The sequence below is a fragment of the Diceros bicornis genome, chromosome 18 (genome assembly GCF_020826845.1).
Source record: "Diceros bicornis minor isolate mBicDic1 chromosome 18, mDicBic1.mat.cur, whole genome shotgun sequence".
Classification (NCBI taxonomy): Eukaryota; Metazoa; Chordata; class Mammalia; order Perissodactyla; family Rhinocerotidae; genus Diceros; species Diceros bicornis.
In genome coordinates this window covers 48,048,332-48,070,337 of record NC_080757.1, presented here as the reverse complement: position 1 = coordinate 48,070,337, position 22,006 = coordinate 48,048,332, and the positions used below count along the sequence as shown (strand labels likewise).

The following is a 22,006-nucleotide window of genomic DNA, read 5'->3' as shown; positions in this document are numbered from 1 at the left end:
CTCAATAAAGCATAGTAAAATACTTTTTTTTCCCCCCCAAAGCCCCAGTAGATAGTTGTATGTCATAGCTGCACGTCCTTCCAGTTGCTGTATGTGGGACACGGCTTCAGCATGGCCAGACAAGTGGTGCGTCCCTGCGCACCCAGGATCCTAACCCGGGCCGCCAGCAGCGGAGCACGCGCACTTAACCGCTAAGCCACGGGCCGGCCCGTAAAATACTTTTAAAGTTGGAAAATTGCTTGTAAAAAATGTAAAATTAGCAAACTTCTCTCCTTCTCTCCAGTACGGAATACTAACTGTTCACTAACACTATATCAATAACGTCCTTTAAATCCAAAGCATTATGGGCCGGCCCCATGGCTTAGCGGTTAAGTGCCAACGCACTGCTTCTCCGGCCATGCTGAGGCCGTGTCCCACATACAGAAACTAGAAGGATGTGCAGCTATGACATACAACTATCTACTGGGGCTTTGGGGGAAAAAATAAATAAATAAATAAAAATTATTAAATCCAAAGCATTATAAATTACATAAAATAAAGCAACACTTTGAATTCACACATCACGTGTGACTCAAAAGTAAGGACAAACCAGTCTTACCCCTAATAAGCTAAACAAAACTCAACATTATAATTTTTATTTCAAAATAACTATGAGACAGACAAATACTATTCCATTTTTCAGAAAACAAAAGCAGGAGTGACTGACTTGCCTAAAATAATCATTTCCAAAGGCAACGTTGTACTTTACAAACTGTGGACACAACAAAATCCACATATACAATCACTAACACTCAATGTAGAATAAGTGATGGACACCAAAACAGATAAAATTAAGACATCCAATTAAAGTTACACAAGGAAATTTAAACAGGCAAACTATAATTAACCCTGGTGAAGACACTGATCAAGGATAGCTGCAAATAACATTTGGCTCTGGATAAGCTCCACTACAGTTAAGTACGTTGGAGCCACTGAAAAGTTGGGTACATCTGACACATTTTTCCTTTCTAAATCTAGCCCTGCCTATACACCCATTTGACTGAGAGAGATATTCGGAAAATAAAGATGGCCCCATCAAATTACTTAGTTTCAGCCTCACCCTTATGAGTTAATTAAAATAAAGAAGGATAAAAGGTTAACCATTTTTAACTGCAGTCTCACCTTACACATCTCACCAGCACTGTAGTTCTTTAGTGATCAATTACTTCATCCAATTCCTGGGGCAAATAGAAAAGTAAAATGTGTCTACACAACCCAGTAACAGATATGATCAGTAGCAAACATTTAGCAGCCTGAAGTGAAGGGACATCTAAATTTCAAGTGGAAAAAGTTACCAAAATGGTACAGTATGCAGCTTTGTAAATGAGTCTGTTTTACTTTAAAATAAAAACATTTCCCTTCTGTGTGACAAAAGAATAGACTATAAAATGCTCTTAAAATCCAAAGTACAAAAAAGTCCTCTCTTTAGCACTGACTGACCTTACTTTCAAAAAAGAAAAGAAGAAATGAAGGAAAAGAAACCTCATTAATACGAGTTTGAGAGAGCAAAATTAAGAAAAAACTAGCCAGGACAACTCACCTCCACCCCGCCCCCCCCCCGCCCAGGAATCCATTGTCTCTATAGAGTTACACAAATTATATCAATGATCTGCTTGAAAAGAGTAAGTACTGAGGGAGAAGGAATAACAATTTTGAGTTTCCAACAAAACCTGAGGATCCCCATCCAAAAAGAATCCTAAGACCCTGGCCTCCAGCCCCGTCTGAAGGATCCTCAGCAAAGGGGACGGTGCAGAAGGCTCAAATAATTTGGGGGGAAAGTTCCCTAGATAAAACTGCAGTCCCTTAGCCCTAAAAAGGGGAGTCTTAAAGGAATCTCCAGGAACGGAGAGTCTGTTTTTATTTTTGTTGATGTGCTTGTGGGCCAATGAGCATTTCCGAGGAGGGGGCGGAGAAAGGGGGAAAGAAAGTGAAGCTCAGGCAACAGCCCTCGGCGGGGGAGGAGGGGGCGCACCCTGACCCACTTTTCCCGACGCCCACCCTCCGGCCCCCGCCCCACCCGGGTGGAAGTGCGAGCCCCGAGGGGGCCATCGAGCGGGGCGTGGGAGGCCCGCACGCTCCCCACCCCCAGCCGCGACCCGGAGGAGAGGAGCGTGCAAGGAGGCTCGTCTCCCCCTCCCGGAGTGCCCGGGGCTGGAGAAGCCTCCCGCAGGCTCGAGGCCCGGGTCTGCAAGGCCCCCTCCACGACCGGGGCCGAGGGCGCCGCGGCCCCAAGCGGAGGGGAAGGGGACTGAGGAGGGGAAGAAGCTGTAAACAGCCCCAGCGTCCGGGCCTCGCCTCGAAGAGCCCCGCTTCCCGGGCCCCGCCGCGGGCCGCCCGGGCCCCCAGCCCGCCCCGGGTCCGCCCCTCCCGGGGCCCGGGGGACCGGAGGGGAGTCCGGTCCCCTCCCTGGAGGGCTCCGGCAGCTCGCGGAGCGGTCCCAGCAGCGGAGAAGGGGGAAGTCAGGACTTACCTGTCATTACTTTCTACGCCATCTTGGATCCACTTGTCAACGTCCCCACAAAGCATTATGGGTAAGAAAGAGCCTTTAAAGTGACTCCCCCCCTCGGCCCCCGACTCCCGCCTCCCGCCGCCGGAGCCGCCCCTCCGGCCGCACCTCCCGCCCGGAAAGTTGCCCCCGGTGGCGGGCTGGGCCTGGCGCCCGCAGCCCGGCCCCCTCCCCTCCTCTGGGCTGTTTGCATTTAAAATTCGCCCCCATTTTTTAAATGTGGCTTTGGGTTTTTCCCTTTGCTCCAGCCCCTGGCCTCCCTTCCCCCCACCCCTCGCCTCCACGCCTGTTCCCTTTGCCCCGCCGCCCTCCTGCCCTGGCAGACACCACACGTCTGCATTTAATCAGCCCGAGGTTTGCCTGCTGCTGGCAGCAAAAAGCTGCTCATTGATTTATTTATGCGCATTTATGCATCTGTTATTGCTCCAGATCCTCGGTGCACGGCGGCGGGCTCCTGCAGCCGGCTTCCCGCCCCCGGGCAGCCGGGGGTCGCCCTTAGGGCCCTGGAGTCCCGCAGCCCCGCAGATGTGCCGGCGCTCTGACTCCCGCATCCACGGACCGAAAGGCGCCTCTGTCCTGGCAAAGCACTCCGGGGCCGTCGGGCTCCGGGATCTGGGTGACGCTGTGTCCCCGAGTCAACCAGCGTCGAAGCGCGTTTGCGGGGGTCGGGGGGAAGTAATAAGCTAAATGCAACTTTTACGCCTGTTTACTCTCCCTCCCGCTGTCTCCTGCCCTCGGCCGGTAACGTGATCTGCGACCCTCCAGATGGGGACCCCTCCCCTAGGAATGTGGCTTTGGGCTCTGCCGAATCCTCCCTTTTACAGTCCGGGCTGCGTGCGGACTGTGACTTCCCGGGGCAGGTAACTTGGCGGCGCGGGCTGCGGGCTCCCGCCCGGACGTGCCTCCCATGTCAAGGCTCGGGGGAGGGTCCCCGAGAGGGTCCGGGGCAGGGAGGAGGGTGCGCCCGCCCAGGTGTACCTCCCGGGTCCCAGCGGGGCGGCGCGCCCAGGCGGCCGGGCGAGGGGAGGACTGCGGGCGCCACTCCCGACAGGGGTTGTGAGGGCACGCACAGAGTCGCCCGGCTGTAACGGGGTGCGCTGGAAGTAGGAGGCGCCGAGACGCCGCCCGGGGACCCGGTGGCCCGAGCGAGCGACCGACCCCGCAGCCCTCGGCCGCCGCTCGGGTTGGCGGGCTTTGCAGGGAAGCTGAGCTCTCTCCCCGACACTCGCCGCCGGCTTTCAGTGGCGCGGGGCTGGCAGAGCACTCGTCCGCGCCCTCGCGCAGGGGTCGCCTTGCCCCTAGGAGCCCCTCGGTTAGATCCCCCGCTCCCTCAGTTCCCAGTACCTCTGCTGTCTGCTTTGCAGACTTTGGGGGCCTGCTCTGGTTGCTTTTTTTTTTTCTTTCCAAGCAAGTTTTTACAAGGAGGTGTCCAAGGGAAAATCCTCCAGGACATCAATGCTTGCGAAACTGTATTCGGAACAAAATGCTGCTGAATGGCTCTGAAATTAGAAGAATGCACGGGCATGAAACCCTCCCTTCGGTGCACGGGGAGGGCCTGGGGCCTTGGGTCTACCCAAGGGTTTTTGGCTCCTCCAGACCCTACGAGAAGCCTCTCTCGAGGAACCTGGACGGTTGCTGACACGAGCCCTGCCCCCAGGCAGCTGAAAACTCCACCAGGCAATCCCGGCCTGCGGAGAAGAGTGAGGTGTAGACTCATTAAGGGATTGGCCCGGGGTCAGCCGTGAGGGAGGGAGCGAGGTAATGAGTCACTCCCGGCCAGCCGAGAACGCGGTGTGCCTGGGAGGGACCTCCCCTGAGTCACCCGCTTCTGAGCTCCAAATGAGTTGGGAAACGAGCCTGCAGCCAGGTTCTTCGACGTTCCAGCGCCGGCAGCCACGAGGAGCCGTGGGCTAAGGGCCGGCACGCAGCGCCGCGCGGCCCTCTGCTGCTGCTCCCTGGAAAAGGAAATGCCCCTGCCCTCTAAAGAAGGCTCCGAAGTCTCCTCTTTGCGGGGTACCCCTGTTGCACCTTTTCCATTTCCGCTTCAGCACTTAGCTAGCTACTCCAATGCACTGACTTAATGGATGCTTTGTGTTTACAGAGCACCGTGAGGTCTGTGGTCTGAGTTTCCCATAATTAAACACTAAATAAGCTGACGGCAAAGACCGTGCCCTGGAACGTTTCGTTAGTAGGTACCTTTCTTTGCCTCTTTTAGGCCTTGACCCTGAGAAGCACTCAACTTATGTGTCTGTCTGACTCATTCCTCCACTCCGGGGACCATCCTGGTCCATCCTTGCCTGTTGCCTGAACTAGATAGCCTCCTAACTCTTCTCCCTGCCTCCACTCTGCCTCCTACAGTCCATTCTTCTTCTGACCAACCCAGTGAGGTTTGCGAAGTGTTAAGGGAACCACGTGACTCCTCTGCTTAACCCTGCCAAAGGCGCCCCCATCACACTTGGAATAGACCCAAATTCCTAACCACGGCCTACAAGCTCCTGTGTGAGGTGGCTCCTGCCTCCCCTCCCTGGCTGTGATCAGCCACACTGGCCTTCTCTCTTCCTCTGTAGCACCCCAAGCTTCCTTCCCGCCAGAACCTGTTCCCCTGGATCTGATGATCATCATCTTTTCAGCACTCAGGTCGCAGCTCAAAATGGCACCCCCTTGAAGAGGACTTGCATGATCCCCTTAACCAAAGCAGGTTGCTCTATTCTTTTACACTAGGTTAGAAATGTTCTCAGCCAGCCCTGATGGCCTAGTGGTTACAGTTCAGCACTCTAGCACACTGTGGTGGCCTGGGCATGCTTCCCGGTGGGGGAACCACACCACCCGTCTGTCAGTTGCCATGCTGTGGCAGTGGCTCACATAGAAGAACCAGAACAACTTACCATATACAACCATACTTTGGGGAGGGAAAAAAAAAGAAATGTTCTTATTTGTCGATTTGTTGATTGTTAATTATCTGCCCCAAACCCATTGGAATATAAGCCCTGTAAGGACACAGGCCTTGTCTGGCTTGTTCACTCAGTGCCTAGATTAGGTCCTGGCACATATATAGGCACATAAATCTATATATTTGTTGAATGAATAACCAAACTTTTATTGAAGGAGGGGGCGGTGGTGAAAGAGAGTGCTGAAGGATGGAATGAGCTGCTGAGGGCCCTGTCCTTCATCTCTTCAGACCACTCCTCCTTGCACAGCTAGAGGTGGGCAGATAGGAATGGACCTGGGGGAAAACAGGCTCCTCGGACAACATTAATAGTGCTCCATCCTGATTCTGATCTGATGAACACACAGCCCAAATAATTCTCCAGTCACCCCCAGCTCATCCTTCCTAGTTTTTTCCTCCTTATCCCCCTCACTGGCCATGCTCTTTTCTTTTCAGCCCCAAGGCTCAGTCCTTGAGTCTCTCTTCTTCAACTACACTGCCCCCCATTTCTTTCAGTCTCAAGGCTTTACATACCATCTTTACCCTGAGGAAGGACTCCAAACCTGTGGGTCCTTGTCCTGAGCTTCGGATTCCTGGCATCTCCACTTGGATCTCTCATAGACATCTCAAACTCAGCATGTCCAGAACTGAGTTCTTTTTTTTTTTTTTTTTTTGTGAGGAAGATCAGGCCTGAGCTAACATCTACCAATCCTCCTCGTTTTGCTTGAGGAAGACTGGCCCTGGGCTAACATCCGTGCCCATCTTCCTCCACTTTATATGGGACACTGCCACAGCATGGCTTGTCAAGCGGTGTGTTGGTGTGCGTCCAGGATCCGAAACAGCGAACCCCAGGCTGCCGCAGCAGAGCGTGCCCACTTAACCACTTGCGCCACCTGGCCGGCCCTGGAGCTGAGTTCTTTTTTTTTTTTTTTTTTTTTATTTTATTTACTTATTTATTTTTCCACCAAAGCCCCAGTATATAGTTGTATGCCATAGCTGCACATCCTTCTAGTTGCTGTATGTGGGACACGGCCTCAGCATGGCCGGAGAAGCGGTGCGTCGGTGCACGCCCGGGATCCCAACCCGGGCCGCCAGCAGCGGAGCGCGCGCACTAAACCGCTAAGCCACGGGGCCGGCCCTAGAGCTGAGTTCTTGATCTCCCCCAACAAATATGCTCCACCGTGGTCTTCCCCAGCTCCATTATTGGCAACTCGATCCTCAAAATTGCTCAGGTCACAATCCCTCCTGTCATTCTCTCAAACTCCACCTTCAATCCATCTGCAAATCCTACGTTGCCTTCAAAATGTATCCAGAATCTTACTGTTTGTCATCACTGCCATCATTGCCACTCTGGTCCAATCCACTATAATCTCCTCTCCTTTGCCCCCATCCAGCGTGTTCTCAACATAGCTGCATCTCTGGTCTTAATAAAATGCAAATCAAATCCTATCTCTCCTCTGCACTCGACCCTCTGATTTCTACTCATCTCTTACAGAGGAAAAACCAGGGTCCCACACAATCTGCCTCCTCTCATCTCTTTGATCTCACACCCGCCTCTGTGGCCCTTGCTCTGCTTCAGCCATAATGGCCTCCTTTTTGTGTGTTCCCTCCTCCAGTAATATATCCACATGGCTCACTCCTTCGCATCCTTCAAGCCTTTGTTCACCCCAGTGAGTCCCTTTCTCATCATTCTATTTAAAATATCAATATTCCTCAACACACACACACTCTGTTTCTCTCTGGGTGTTTTTCACAGCATTTATTGCTTTCTACCGTAATTAGTAATCTGTTTAGTTATTCTATTACTTCTCTGTCTCTCTCCATGTGACGAGAAGCTTGCTGATCACCAAAGACTTATGTTTGTTGCTGAGAACTGCATTTCCCAGCTATGCTCTTGCATCTAGCTGGGACCACGTGACTAGATTTGCAAGTGGACTTAGAGCAAAAGTGTGACTGTGGAAATCTGCCTGACCAAAATTACATGCATTGGACTCTATGCTGAGCAGACAATAAACCTTTATTATGTTAATCCACTGAGAACTGGTGATCTATTTGTTATAGCATCTAGCACCTTAATTATTGCACCTTGGTTACTACAGCCCTCTAGAATGGAAGCTCACTGAAGGCAAGGACGTATATAGCTTTTGTTTATTAATGTGTCTATCTTCGGTGCCCAGATACAGCTTAGCATATAATAGGGACTTAATAAATATTTGTTGAGTGAATGAATTCCCTTTTCCATGACCATTCATGAAAATCAGTGAATGGTTGTCAACGAAAGGATCATGGGAAAGGATTTTTTTGTTTTTGTTTTTGTTTTTGTTTAAGAAGTAGAAACTGTGGATTTCTAGAAAATCATTGACTACAGGCTTTGGTAAAACTAGAGTCTCCTTTAATTTTGTTCTTCCCTGTTTTCACCTTTTTCTTCTCCTTTTCTTCCTCCTACTTTTCCACCACCTCCCTCTCTATTTCACCCGTGATCCTTCACTCTCCCCTTCTCCTTTTCCCTCTCCTTTTTATTTGATAGATTTTCTTCTCTTTTTCTTCCCACTTAATCTAACAAGAATTCACTGACTATTAATTTGAGCCACTGTGAATGCTCAGCCAGTGACTCTAAGTCACTTAAAATATAGTAGTGGGAGATAATATGTGTGAAAAAAATAAAGAAATATTAAATCCTTGGAATGTTACACTCTCCTTTTAGGCCCACTTCACTTCTACTTGACATATAGAAAAGAAGTGATGGTAGATCAGATAATTCAGACTAACCTCCCCATTGAGAACAACTAAAACAAAATGGACAATATATTCTTCAGAACATCTGCTTGAATGCATCTGGAAGGTTAACAAAACTGAAAAACTACCAGGGGTAGACAGCACAGGGAGGAGATTCTGAAATTTGGAGTCCTTGTGCCCTAGGGCCCTTTGCTTTTGACAGGAACTTGAGTCAAAAGCAAGTAGCACCTCACGCCCATTAGGATAGCTATTATCAAAAACACACACACAAACACACAGAAAATAGCAAGTGTTAGCAAGGATGTAGAGAAATTAGAATCCTTGTACATTGCTAGTGGGAATGTAAAATGGTACAGCCACTATGGAAACACTATGGCAGTTCCTCAAAAAATTAAACAATTACCACTTCTGGGTGTACACCCAAAAGAATTGAAAGCAAGGAATGAAACAGATGTTTGTACACCCATGTTCATAGGAGCATTATTCACAATAGCAAAAAAGTAGAAGCAACCCAAGTGTCCATCAACAGATGAATGGATGAAAAATATGGTATATACATACAATGGAGTATTATCCAGCCTTAAAAAGGAAGGAAATGCTGACACATGCTACAATATGGATGAACTTTGAGGACATTATGCTCAGTGAACTAAGCCAGTCACAAAAAACAAATTACTGTATGATTCTATTTATATGAGGTGCCTGAAGTAGTCAAATTCATAGACAGAAGGGCCAGCCCCATGGCATAGTGGTTAAGTTTGACGCATTCCACTTTGGCAGCCAGGTTCGCAGGTTTGGAACCCAGGCACAGACCTACACCACTCATCAGCCACGCTGTGGCTGCAACCAACATAGAAAAAAAAAGTAGAGGAAGATTGGCACAGATGTTAGCTCAGGGCTAATCTTCCTCAAGCAAAAAATGAGGAAGATTGGCACAGATGTTAGTTCAGGGCTATTCTTCCTCAGCAAAAAACAAAAAATTTCATAGAAAGTAGAAGAGTGGTTGTCAGGGACTGGGGGGAGCGGATACTGGGAAATTGTTAAATGGGTGTAGAGTTTTCAGTTTTGCAAGACAAAAAGTTCTGGAGATCAATTGAAAAACAATGTGAATGTACTTACTACTAAACTGTAGCTTAAAAATTATTAATATGGTAAATTTTACATTATTTGTCAAAAAATGAAAGAAAATTTAATGGTTAAGGTGGTAAATTATATATTATGTGTATTTTAGCACAATTTTTTAAATTAAAAAAGACAAACCATGGGGGTCTGGCCCAGTGGCATAGTGGTTAAGTTCATGCGTTCCACTTCAGCAGCCCAGGGTTCACCAGTTTGGATCCTGGGCTCAGACCTACTCACCGCTCATCAAGCCATGCTGAGGCGGCATCCCACATAGACAAACTAGAAGGACCTACAACTAGGATATACAACTATGCACTGGGGCTTTGGGGAGAAAAAAGTAAAAAGAGGATGATTGGCACAGATGGTAGTTCAGGGCCAGTCTTCCTCAAAAAAAAAAAAAACCTCTTTAAAAAGGCATGAAGAAACTTAAAAAAAAAAGACTAACCATGCAAAAACTAACCAAAAGAAAGTCGACTTTTTGGCAAAAAGCGTTACCAGAAATAAAGAAGGATGCTTCATAATCATAATATGCTTCATTCACCAAGAAGATATAACAGTTCTAAATTTGTGTGTGCCTAATACACATAGCTTCAAAATATATAAAGCAGAAACACAGACAGAATTGCAAGGAGATAGAGACAAATCTACAATCATAGTGGAAGATATGTATATCAGTAACTGTTAGAACAAGCAGATGGGGCCGGCCCAGTGACGCAAGCAGTTAAGTGCGTGCGCTCCGCTGCGGCGTCCCGGGGTTTGCCGGTTCGGGTCCCGGGCGTGCACCGACACACCGCTGGTCAGGCTGTGCTGTGGCAGGCGTACCATATAAAGTGGAGGAAGATGGGCATGGAAGTTAGCCCATAGCCAGTCTTCCTCAGCAAAAAGAGGATTGGCAGATATTAGCTCAGGGCCGATCTTCCTCACACAAAAAAAAAGAACAAGCAGATGAAAAACTAGTACAAAGTAGATTTGAACAACTAGATAAGTAAACTTTACCTAATACATAGAGAGAATGCTGTACCCACAACTGCAGATCACAAATTCTTTTCAAATGTACATGGAATGTTTATGAAAATGCTAGGCAATATAGCAAGTCTCAACAAATTTCAAATGATCTAAATCATACAGAGTACATTCTCAGACAATGATGTAATTAAGCTAGAAAATAAGAAAAAAGTAAGTAGAAAATATCTACATATTTGAAAACTATATAAACTCCTAAATAACTCATGGATTAAAAAATCACAATGGGAATTAGAAAATATTTTACACTGAAAGTTTTTGAAAATACTACATTCAAATTAAGATGTAGCTAAAGCCATGCTAACATGGAAAGTTAAATTTTTTTTAAATTCATATAATAAAAAATAAACTTGAAATAAGAATAAGCAAATTATTCTTCACGAGAAGTTAGAAAAAGAACAGCTGACTCAGCACAAAGTGCAAATGAAAGGAAACATAGTCAAAAGTTAATTCCTTGGAAAGACTAATAAAATTAATAAGCCCTTGGTGTGACTAATTTTAAAAAGCACAAATAATGTGCCAAAAAGTGAAAAAGGGAACATTTCTACAGATTTTTCAATCATTAAAAAGATAATGGGCTGGCCCAGTGGCATAGTGGTTAAGTTCACGCGCTCCACTTCGGCAGCCCAGGGTTCACAGGTTTGGATCCCGGAGGCAGACCTATGCACCGCTTATCAAGTCATGCTGTGGCAGACGTCCCACATATAAAGTAGAGGAAGATGGGCAGGGATGTTAGCCCAGGGCCAATCTTCCTCAGCAAAAAGAGGAGGATTGGCAACAGATGTTAGCACAGAGCTAATCTTCCTCACACACACACACAAAAGATAATGAGACAATATTATGAAGAGCTTAATGCCAATAAGTCTGAAAATTTGATTGAAATAGACAAATTCCTTGAAGATACAATTTAGCAAACTGGCACAATAAGAAATATAATACCTGAATAGTCCTATATCTACTTTTTAAAATTAAATCTATAATTTAAAATCTTCCTACAAAGAAAACTCCAGGCCCAGTCAGCTTCACCAGTGAGTTATATATAATATAAACAGCACCAATCTTAGACAAACTCCTTCAGAGAATAGAAAAAGGAAATAGTCCCTCAGTCATTCTACGAGGCAACATAACCTTGATACCAAAACCTAACAGACATTACAAAAAATGGAATTAACAAACTAATCTCACTTATAAACTTCGATGTAAAGCTTATAAACAAACGATCAACAAAGTAAATCCACCAATATATAAAGAAGATAATACATCACAACCAAGGTGGGCTTATTCTAGGAATTTTAGCTTGGTTTAACATTCAAAAATCAGTCAGTGTAATTCACCATATTAATGGAATCAAAGAGAATAATCATCATCATCTTTTTTTTTTTTTTTTTTTTTTTTAAAGATTTTATTTATTTTATTATTCCCCCCAAAGCCCCAGTAGATAGTTGTATGTCATAGCTGCACATCCTTCTAGTTTCTGTATGTGGGACCCAGCCTCAGGATGGACGGAGAAGCGGTGCCTCGATGCGCACCCGGGATCCGAACCCGGGCAACCAGCATCGCAGCGTGCGCACTTAACCACCAAGCCACGGGGCCGGCCCCATCATCATCTTAATAGATACAGAGGACCAGCTCCATGGCTTGGTGGTTAAGTGCGCGCGCTCTGATGCTGGCGGCCCGGGTTCGGATCCCGGGCGCGCCCCGAGGCACCACTTCTCCGTCCAACCCGAGGCCAAGTCCCACGTACAGCAACTAGAAGGATGTGAACCTATGACATGCAACTATCTACTGGGGCTTTGGGGGGAAAAAAATGAATAAATAAAATCTTTAAAAAAAAAATAGATACAGAAAAAGCATTGAATAAAATTCAACACCATTTATGATTTTTTAAGAAATATATGTACCACACATCTACAGACAGCTAATCTTCGACAAAGGGGCTAAGAACATACAACGGAGAAAGGACAGTCTCTTCAATAAATGCTACTGGGAAAATTGGACAGCCACATGCAAAAGAATGGAAGTAGACCATCTTCTTTTGCCATATACATAGAAATTAACTCAAAATGGATCAAAGACTTGAAGGTAAGACCTGAAACTATAAAACTCCTGGAAGAAAATATAGGCAGTACACTCTTTGATATCAGTCATAGAGGGATTTTTCGAATTCCATGTCTACACAGACAAGGGAAACAAAAGAAAAAATAAACAAGTGGGACTTCATCAGACTAAAGAGCTTCTACAAGGCAAGTGAAACCAGAATCAAAATGAAAAGACAACCCACGAGCTGGGAGAAAATATTCACAAATATATCCAAGAGGGGGTTAATCTCCATACTATATAAAGAACTCACACAACTGAAAAACAAAAAGACAAACAACCCAATCAAAAAATGGGCAGAGGATATGAACAGACATTTTTCCAAGGAAGATATACAGATGGCCAATAGGCACATGAAAAGATGTTCAACATCAGTAATCATCAGGGAAATGCAAATCAAAACTACACTAAGATATCACCTTATACCCGTTAGCATGGCTATTATCACCAAGACAAAAAATAACAAATGTTGGAGAAGTTGTGGAGAAAAGAGAACCCTCATTCACTGCTGGTGGGAATGCAAACTGGTGCAGCCTCTACGGAAGACAGTATGGAGATTCCTCAAAAAGTTAAAATTAGAAATACCTTATGATCCAGCTATCCCACTACTGGGTATTGATTCAAAGAACCTGAAGTCAACAATCCAAAGAGGCTTATGCACCCCTATGTTCACTGCAGCATTATTCACTGTAGCCAAGAAGTGGAAGCAACCCAAGTGTCCCTCGACTGATGATTGGATAAAGAAGGTGTGGTATGTATATACAATGGGATACTACTCAGCCCATAAAATAGACAAAATCGTCCCATTTGCAACAACATGGATGGACCTGGAGGGTATTATGTTAAGTGAAATAAGACAGACAGAGAAAGATAAACACTGTATGATTTCACTCATGTATGGAAGATAAACTAATACACGGACAGAGAGAACAGTTTGGTAGTTACCAGGGGGAAGGAGGTTAGGGAGTGGGCATAAGGGGTGAAGGGATGCATTTATTATGGTGACTGACAATAATGTACAACAAAAATTTCACAATGTTATAAACTATTATGACATCAATAAAAATAAAAATAAAATATATATACATACCAGCAAAGTAGGAATAGAAAGGGATTTTCTTAACTTGATAAAGGGTGTACAAAACCTTCAACAAACATACCAAATAGTGTAGATGTACAAAAACCTACAAGCATCATACCAAATGGTGAAATAGTAAAAGCTCTCCCTTTGGATGCCTGCCTTGACCACTTCTATTCAGCGTCATAATGGAGGACTAAGCCAGTGCAGTAAGTAGTACAAGAAAAAAGTAAAAGGTATAAGTTTGAAAAGGAAGAAATATTGTTTACGAGATAACCTGATTATGTATGTAGAAAAATCCACAAATATGTTAGGATTAATAAGTGAGTTTAGTAAGGTTGCTAGTAGCAACATTAAAATGTATTTCTACATACTAATATATACTATAACCAGCCTTGATGGTCTAGGGGTTAAGATTCGGCACTCTCACTATCGCAGCCCAGGATTGTTTCCTGGTCAGGGAACCACACCCAACTGTTGGCTGTCATACTGTGGTGGCTGCATGTTGCTGTGATGCTGAAAGCTCTGCCACTGGTATTTCAGATACCAGCAGGGCCACCCGTGGTGGACAAGTTTCAGCAGAGCCTCCAGACTATGACAGAGTAGGAACAAGGACCTGGCCACCCACTGCTGAAAAAATTGGCCCTGAAACCCCTGTGAATTGCAGCAGAGCATTGTCTGATATAGCGCCGGATGGTGAGAGGATGGCGCACAAGACGGGGCAGGGTTCTGCTCTGCTGTACACAGCATCCCTAGGAGTCAGAATTGACTCAACGACATTAATAACAAAAAAAGTATCTACTATATAAAACAATAATCAGGTAGAATATAAAAGGTTTAAAAAGATACCTTACAACAGTGTCAAAATATTAAATACTTAGGAATAAATCTAATGAAATGTGTGCCAGACCTCTATGCAAAACTAAACATTATTGAAAGAAATAAAGGAAAATCTAAATAAATGGGAGTACACCATGTGTGGCAGACATAGAAATGTCACCTAGATGCCCTTCAAGAAAGAACTTTTTGCTCAGCCATGCCGATGTGGTCCGCACACAGCCTCCAATTGCCAGCTCTTTCAGGATTTGCCTTAGCTGCAGAGATCTGCCTTGTCTGAGGTTACACGGGTCCCAGAACAGCATACATTCAGTGACTGAGGTGATACAGGGACATAAAAGCCTGGTCATTTCGACGTAATGCAGGACACTTCAAAACCCTTGAGACTGAGGGCAACTCCCTGCTACATTGACGGAAGCTTAGTTGGGCTGGGGTTCCTGTTTGACTCCTTCCTCTGCCTGATCTTGCTGCCTCCCTTTCCTTCCACAAATGTGGATCCCTAATAAACACCTTGAGCCTTAAACTCTGTCTCTGCCTCTGCTTCTGAAGAATCTAACCTACGACAGCTGATAGCAGGAGTGGTCTGAGACAGCAGGTGATAAGATGGAGTTTGAAAGCAGCTGGCAAGGAGGTCCCCATCACTGGTGGTAGATTGGTGGGGCTCAGACAGCCCTTGGCACAAGGTGCTGGTTTGCTTGTTCATGCTCTTACTGTTGGTACATGAGGAGGGTGTCCAGGTCAAAATAAAAGCACTAGCTGATGTAGTCTATCAGGCACTTGACATTTTTGGAGGAAATGGTTGCTATAGAGATAATGGATTTGGATGGCTATTGATAAGCATCATTAATGCTCTATAGAAAGACAACAGCTGAAGGTAATAGGCAATTGAAAGCCAGGTGTGAAAACCAGAGGCCTCCTTGGTTGCGTATAATGAAGCTCTCATTTCCTGCAGTGGCAAGGCAGACAAAGCTAAGGACAAAGCCAAAGATGATGAAACACCCAACAAAGGCAGGTCTGCTATACCAAGGGGACCTTGGGTGGGATAGAGACATATGGGCAATAACTGAAGATTCTGACTCCCCAGACTCCTGTGACCCTCCTGAGTCTGCAGAAGTGTCCCATCATCCCCGTAACCCCCAGTAAGAGCTAGCACTCCCACTTGCTAGAACACCATGCAGAAGCCTCTCCCTGAGAAGAGTATAGGTTCCTCTCAGAATTCCTGCTTCTCGGCCACTATGCCTATTAACTAGCTTAAGTCACAGGATATGCCAACTAGGGACATGCTAAGGGCCTATACCCCACAAAAGAGCTGCAAAGCCTAGACGGTATGCACCGGCAGCAGCCAGGAACTAGATTCTAACGGTGTTTGATCAAGGGGGCCGGAATATAAAATTGGGTCAAGAAGAGTCTATTGACTTAGGAGTGCTCTCCTGAGATACATCCTAGTAAGGATCCCAGGTGCAAACTCACTAGAACCATGGAAAATGTGATGATCTGTGTTAAGCAAAGTTGAAATTCAAGAATTGCCATGATAGAAGATAGGGAAGTGAATTAAAATGTTTTAGGGTAGTGGGAACACTGAACAGCCAGAAGACCCACCGGATATTGGCTTTGTTCCACAGAAAGGCGCAAAAGACACACTGTTTACCAGGCCATAAGGAATGTGCTGGTTCAAGGGGCACCAGCTCCACCAAGAAGTTCAGTGATGACTCTCATAGGTGGGCCAGGGCTGACAATAGATAGGGCAAGCTGTTACAGAACTTGGCTGGTCAATAGCAATGGGGATGATAGGATCCTGAAACAATAGAGACCAGATGGTGGTGCTTAACTACCAGGAGCCAGGGGGTCCTGAGTACCATAATTGCAGTCAGGGTCAGAATGGCAGCCAAGGGAGCTTAACCCCCAAAGAACTAGGGAGATGGTTACTAGAGTCAGGCATCCCGAGGGACAAAATAGGTAGGAAGCCAACAAGGGTACCACTCAGCTTATATGAGCAGAAGAAATCAAAGATGGTTGGCTGAGAAGCAGAGAATGGTCGTCACAATAAAAAGTGATATTCTCTTTCTCTGTTTCTGGACTTAAGTTATTGACTAAAGAGGTGGCCAGGTCCCTAGGAATGATATTTTAACACTATGTAAGTGTACTTGGCAGTAATTTCCCCTGGCCCAGCCCTTCCCAAAGAGACCTATGGCCATTTACTTGGGTAACTGTGCACAGGGGAAAGACAAGTACCCAGACCCCTAAATAGAGGACTGGTGGACACAGGTCTGAGTTAACATTGATACCCAGAGATCTGAGGCATCATCATGAGCCCCCACTCAGAGTGGGAGTAAATAGGGACCAGATAATGAATGGAATCCCAGACAAGGTCCAGCTTGCAGTGGGTCCACTGAGTCCACAAACCCCTCAATGGTCATTTCCCTGGTCCCTGAATGTGCAACTGGGATTGACATAGTTGGTAATTGACATTCCCCATAGTTGGGCCTTGGTCTATGGGGCAAGAGCTATCTTAATAGGGAAAGTCAAGTGGAAGTCTCTGAAACTATCCCCCTTCCCTGGCCACATTTGTAACTCAAAAGCAATACCATATCCAAAGAGGAAGGGAGAAATTTGTGTCACCCGTAAGGATCTAAGGAATGCAAATGTGATGGTCCCCACTCTGGCCCCCACAAAAACTAAAAGGATCATTGAGGATAAATGTAGACTATCACAGATTCACTAGAGCCAAGTAGTAGCCCTCGCTGCAACCACCATGCCGGATATGGTATCTTTGCTAAAACAGATTAATACTGACTCCGGTCGTGGTATGGGGCCATTGATTTGCCAAATGCGATCTTTACTATCCCAGTCAGTAAAGATCAAAAACAGTTCACATTAGTGTGAAATGGACAGAAATACACATTTACAGTTTTGCCCTGGGCTAGCTTAACATTCCCACCCTCTGTCATATCATAGTCCAAAGAGATCTTGACCATCCTGACATCCAGCAAAACATCACATTGATCCTTTACATTGAACACATCATGTTGATCAGCCTGGATGAGCAAAAGGTGGCTGGAAAGTTGGTAAGACACATGCACTTTAGAGGACTGGAGATAAACCTGGAGGAGATTCAGGGGCCTACCACATTCATAAAATGTTTAGGGGACCAATGGTCTGGGGCATGCCAGGACATCCCTCCAGAGGAAAAGATAAATTATTGCATCTTGTACCTATGTTTTGGAGGTGTCAGTGGTGGGGAAAGATGCCATGTGGAATTGTTAGTGGTCCTGGTCCACAGAGAGGGTACACATTTGCCAGAGGACACAGTAAGAGTCCCACTGAATTAGAAACTATGGCTGCTGCCTGTACACTTGGGGTTCCTCATGTCCAGGGCCAGGAGAAAGTAGAGTCACCATCTTGGCAGGGGTAATTAACCCTGATCGTTACAAAGAGGTAGGGATGCTGTTACAAAATGGGTGCAAGGAGGAATACTGTAGCACCTGGGTGATCCTCTTGTGCACCTCTTGGTACTCCTTTGCCCAGTTGTGACTATAAATGCACAGGAGCAGCAACCCAGCTTGAGAAGGGTATGATGACTAGAGACTTGGGCCCCTTGGAAGAGGATCTGAGTTTTTCCACCAACTCAGCCATGGAGGCCAGCACAGGTAATAGCTGAGGGTGGGGGCAATCTAGAATTAGTAAAGGATGTGGCTTGTAGCCCCAAGACCAACTGCAGTGAAGGAAGCTGTAGTCCCTCCTACTAACCTCCCTCTTTTAAGTTTCCCCTCAGGAAGAGAAGCCCACTGGAATCTGGGAGCTGCTCCTGGAATGCATATAGAGAAGTGGATCCCAGTGGTGCAAGGGATGACCTGTATAGATCTAAATACACCCAGATCCTCCTTTGTGGAAAGACATACTACCCAGCTCTGGGGAGTGCACAGCCTCTGGCTGGCAGCTCCTCTGGGGCCTGCTGCAGCTGCTGAGTGCCGCTTTGCCTGGGGTCACCCCTTCCTGCCCTTCCATGACTCAGCATGGACATTTCAGCCCAATACAGGACCCTCTGACAAAAGTAATTGCTCTAAAGCTCCCCACCAGGGTGGCCAAAGCTTTGTTGGGTCTGATTTTGACTTTTTCCTTTGCCCAATTCTGCTGCTTTCCCCGATCTCTCGTAAACTCTTGTGCTCCAAATTCCATCTCAGCATCTGTTTCTGGACACCCTGACCTGCATACCATCTACATGGTTTTTAAGACTCAAAAGTAAACAGAAGTCGGTTCACCCCTAAATGGTCTATAGATTAAATATAACCATATCAAAATCTCCAAATATTTATTCTTATGTAACAATTGCTGATAAACCAATTCTAAAATTTATTAGGAAATGTGAAGGGCCAAGAATGATCAGGACACTTTTGAAGAAACACTAGGTAGCAGGACTTGCTCTACCAGATATCAAAACTTATTATAAAGATACAGAAATTAAGACAATGTGGTTTGGGTGCAAATATATAGAAAGAAGTCAGTAGAGAGCACAGAGACAAACACTTCTTATTTGAATGCTTGATTTACATCAAAGGTGAAACTACAGACCAGTGAAGGAAGGACAGTCTTTTTCAGTAGAAAGTACTAAGACAGTTGGATATCCAGACAAAAAAAATGAAAGCTGACCTCCACCCCACACCATAAAAAAATTAACTCCAGGTGGATTGTAGATCTAACTGTGAAAGACAAAACAATAAAGCTTCTAGAATAGTACAGACCAAGAGAAAATGGAAATATTCTATGATCTGTGCTGTTCAATACAAACAACTGAATTTTTTAAAATTTTATTCCATTTTAATTAATTTTCATTTAAATAGCCATAAGTGGCTACCATAATGGACAGTTCAAAACTAGAAGATAATATTGAAGACTATCTTTACAACCTGAAGATTGGAAAGACTTCTTAAACAGGATGCAAAAAACACTAACCAAAAAGAAAAAAAATAATAAATTTAATTGTATTAAAATTAAAAATTTCTGTACATTTAAAGATATCATTAAAAGAGTGCAAGGACAAGTCACAAGTGGGAAGGGATATTTACAACACGTATAACAAACAGCCCATATCCAGAATATATAAACAATGCCTACAGATCAATAAGAAAAAAACAAACAACCCAAAAGAAAAGAAAGTAAAAAATTTCAACAGGCAATTCACCAGAAAGGATATACAAACAACCAATAAACGTGTTTAAAAGTGTTCAACCTAAAATCAGGGATATAGAAATTGAAATAATAATGAGACATCACCACACAGCCGCAGAATGGCTAAAATCCAAAAGATTGACAAGGCACACTGGTGGTGAGAATGTGGAACAATGAAATCTCTCAAATCCAGTTGGGTGGGAGTTTAAATTGGTTTAACCACTTTAAAAAACTGTTTGGCTGTGTCTGCTAAAGTTGAACATACTCTATAACCCAGCAATCTCACTTTAGAAATATGTCCAACAGAAATATTTGAACTATGCATCAAAAGACATGTACAAGAGTGTCCACAGCAGCATTATTTGTAATAGCCAAAAGTTGGGTAAAACCTGTTAGCCGTAGACCATTAGCAGTAAGATAAGTAAATAATCAAATCATCATGTTGTACAACTTAAATATATATGATTTTATTGGTCAATTATACCTCAATAAAGCTAGAAAAAATAAAATATATAAGAATTTGCCCATAAAAAAATTAGTAAATAAACTGCTATATTTATATAATGGCATACTCCACAGCAGTGAGAAGGAATGAACTACTGTTACATTCAACAACGCGAATGAATCTTACAAACTAGGCTCAACCAAATATGTCAATTACAAAAGCGTTCCTACCATGTAAGCCCATTTATACAAAGTTCAAAATGAAAGCGAAATTAAACTATAGCACTAAAGGATACATGCTTAGCAAGGAGATGATTGCCATAAAATTCAGAATTGAGGTTGCCTCCAAAGGCAGGTAGGAGGTGTGGGTGAGGGTTCTGAGTTGTTTGGCCTAATGTTTTGTAACATAGCTCTTTGCTTTGTGATAAAACAATGAGCTGTCCATCTCTGTTTCATATGCTTTTCTGTAAGCATGTTCTATTTCACATTTAAAAAGGCTAAAAGAAAACAGAAAAGAAGGTTGTAAAATATTGGGCTGAATGTTTGTAAACCCTGTATGTTATGTATTTGGCTTTTTGGCTTTTTTTTTTTTTAGCATGTTATCTTCATTTGTTTAAGCCTCAGTGATACTCTATGGAGGGTCCTAACTCTTATCTGCTGGTCCCTGGCCAGACTGTTTGTGTTGGGGAAATAATCTAGGGGACAAGAGGTACAGATGGCAGCAAGAGACCATGTGAGTGGGCACAGGATTTCAGTCTGGCCTGGAGAAGAAGCAGCATCTTTGCAACAAGACCACCACTGGCCATGGGTGTCTTCCCTTCCAGCCCCAGTGAAGGCAGGATAAGAGGAGCAGTCCCTTACTCTAGTATTATGGTCCTGTCACCCACTCTCTATGAGGGCTAAAGGAATGACAGTACTTTCCCCCAACTCATTAAGCAGCATTTTAAAAGTTTCTATTGTTGCCGGTGGCTGGGGGCAGGAAAGAATGGGGAGCAACTGTTTCATGGGTGTGGGGTTTTCTTTTGGAGTGATGAAAGTGTTTTGGAACTAGAGGTAGTGGTTGCACAATGTCTCAGATGTGTACTAAATGCCACTGAATTTTGCACTTTAAAATAATTGATTTTATGTTACATGAATTTCCCCCCATTTTAAAAACAAATAAATAAATAATTTAAAACTCAATGGACATATGTAACAAACAAACAAAAAACTATATTTTTCTCCTTCCTAATAAAGGCAGAAATGTTTCTTTCTAAAAGGAAATAAATAGACTTTTAAAGAATTTCTGGCATCCCCAAACCTCTCTGGTTGCTGTTTCTTGCTTTTTTTTTTTTTAGATTGTCCAAAGTGACTTTGTTAAGGTGTACAATGTGATGACTTAATATACACATACATTGTGAAATGACTATCACAATCAAGTTAATAAATACATCCATCACCTTATATAGTTACCTTTCTTGGGGCGTGGGGGGGTGGTGAGAACACTTAAGGTCTACTTTCTTAGCAAATTTCAAGCGTACAATACAGTATTATTAACCATAGTCACCGTGCTGTACATTAGATCTCCAGAACTTAGTCATCTTATGACTGAAAGTTTCTACCCTTTAACGAAGATCTCCCCATTTGCCTCACCCTCCAGCCCCCTGGCAACCACCATTCTATTCTCTGGATCTAAGAGTTGACTTTTTTTAGATTCCACATATAAGCGAGATCATACAGTATTTGTCTTTCTGTGTCTGGCTTATTTCACTTGCATAATGTCATCCAGGTTCTTCCACGTTGTTTTTGCTTTTCAGTTCTTTCTTATATCCACCACCTTTTCTTCCCTGTGCTTGTCGGATGTTTTCAGTGTGTGTGCGTGTGTATGTGAGCATGCACAGGCACCTCTGTGGGTCTGCCTTTGCCTCTGGTTCTCTGACCTTTTGCAGGCTCTCCTGTGGTGAGCACTGCTCTGCTGAGTCTGCATTTCTGCAGGCGGTCCTCAAACCGTCTGTGACAGGAAGCTAGGCTTCCTGGGGTCCTGAATCAGCAG

At 44.6% G+C, this 22,006-nt stretch overlaps 1 protein-coding gene across 8 annotated transcripts in view; it reads right to left on the bottom strand.

Moving 5' to 3' along the window:
- The window catches only part of HELZ (helicase with zinc finger), a 155,921-nt gene extending 152,004 nt beyond the window's left edge, over positions 1-3,917 (bottom strand). For 7 of the 8 annotated variants that reach the window (XM_058561408.1, XM_058561406.1, XM_058561405.1 and 4 more), the window contains exons 1-2: positions 2,510-2,568; positions 1,162-1,217 (exon numbers count right to left, since the gene is read on the bottom strand). The gene's annotated coding sequence lies outside the window, so the exon portion shown is untranslated. Of the gene's footprint in view, positions 1-1,161; positions 1,218-2,509; positions 2,569-3,889 lie in introns of those variants that run through there. The other variant, XM_058561403.1, reaches the window with a different exon arrangement.
- Positions 3,918-22,006: the final 18,089 nt, after the last annotated feature.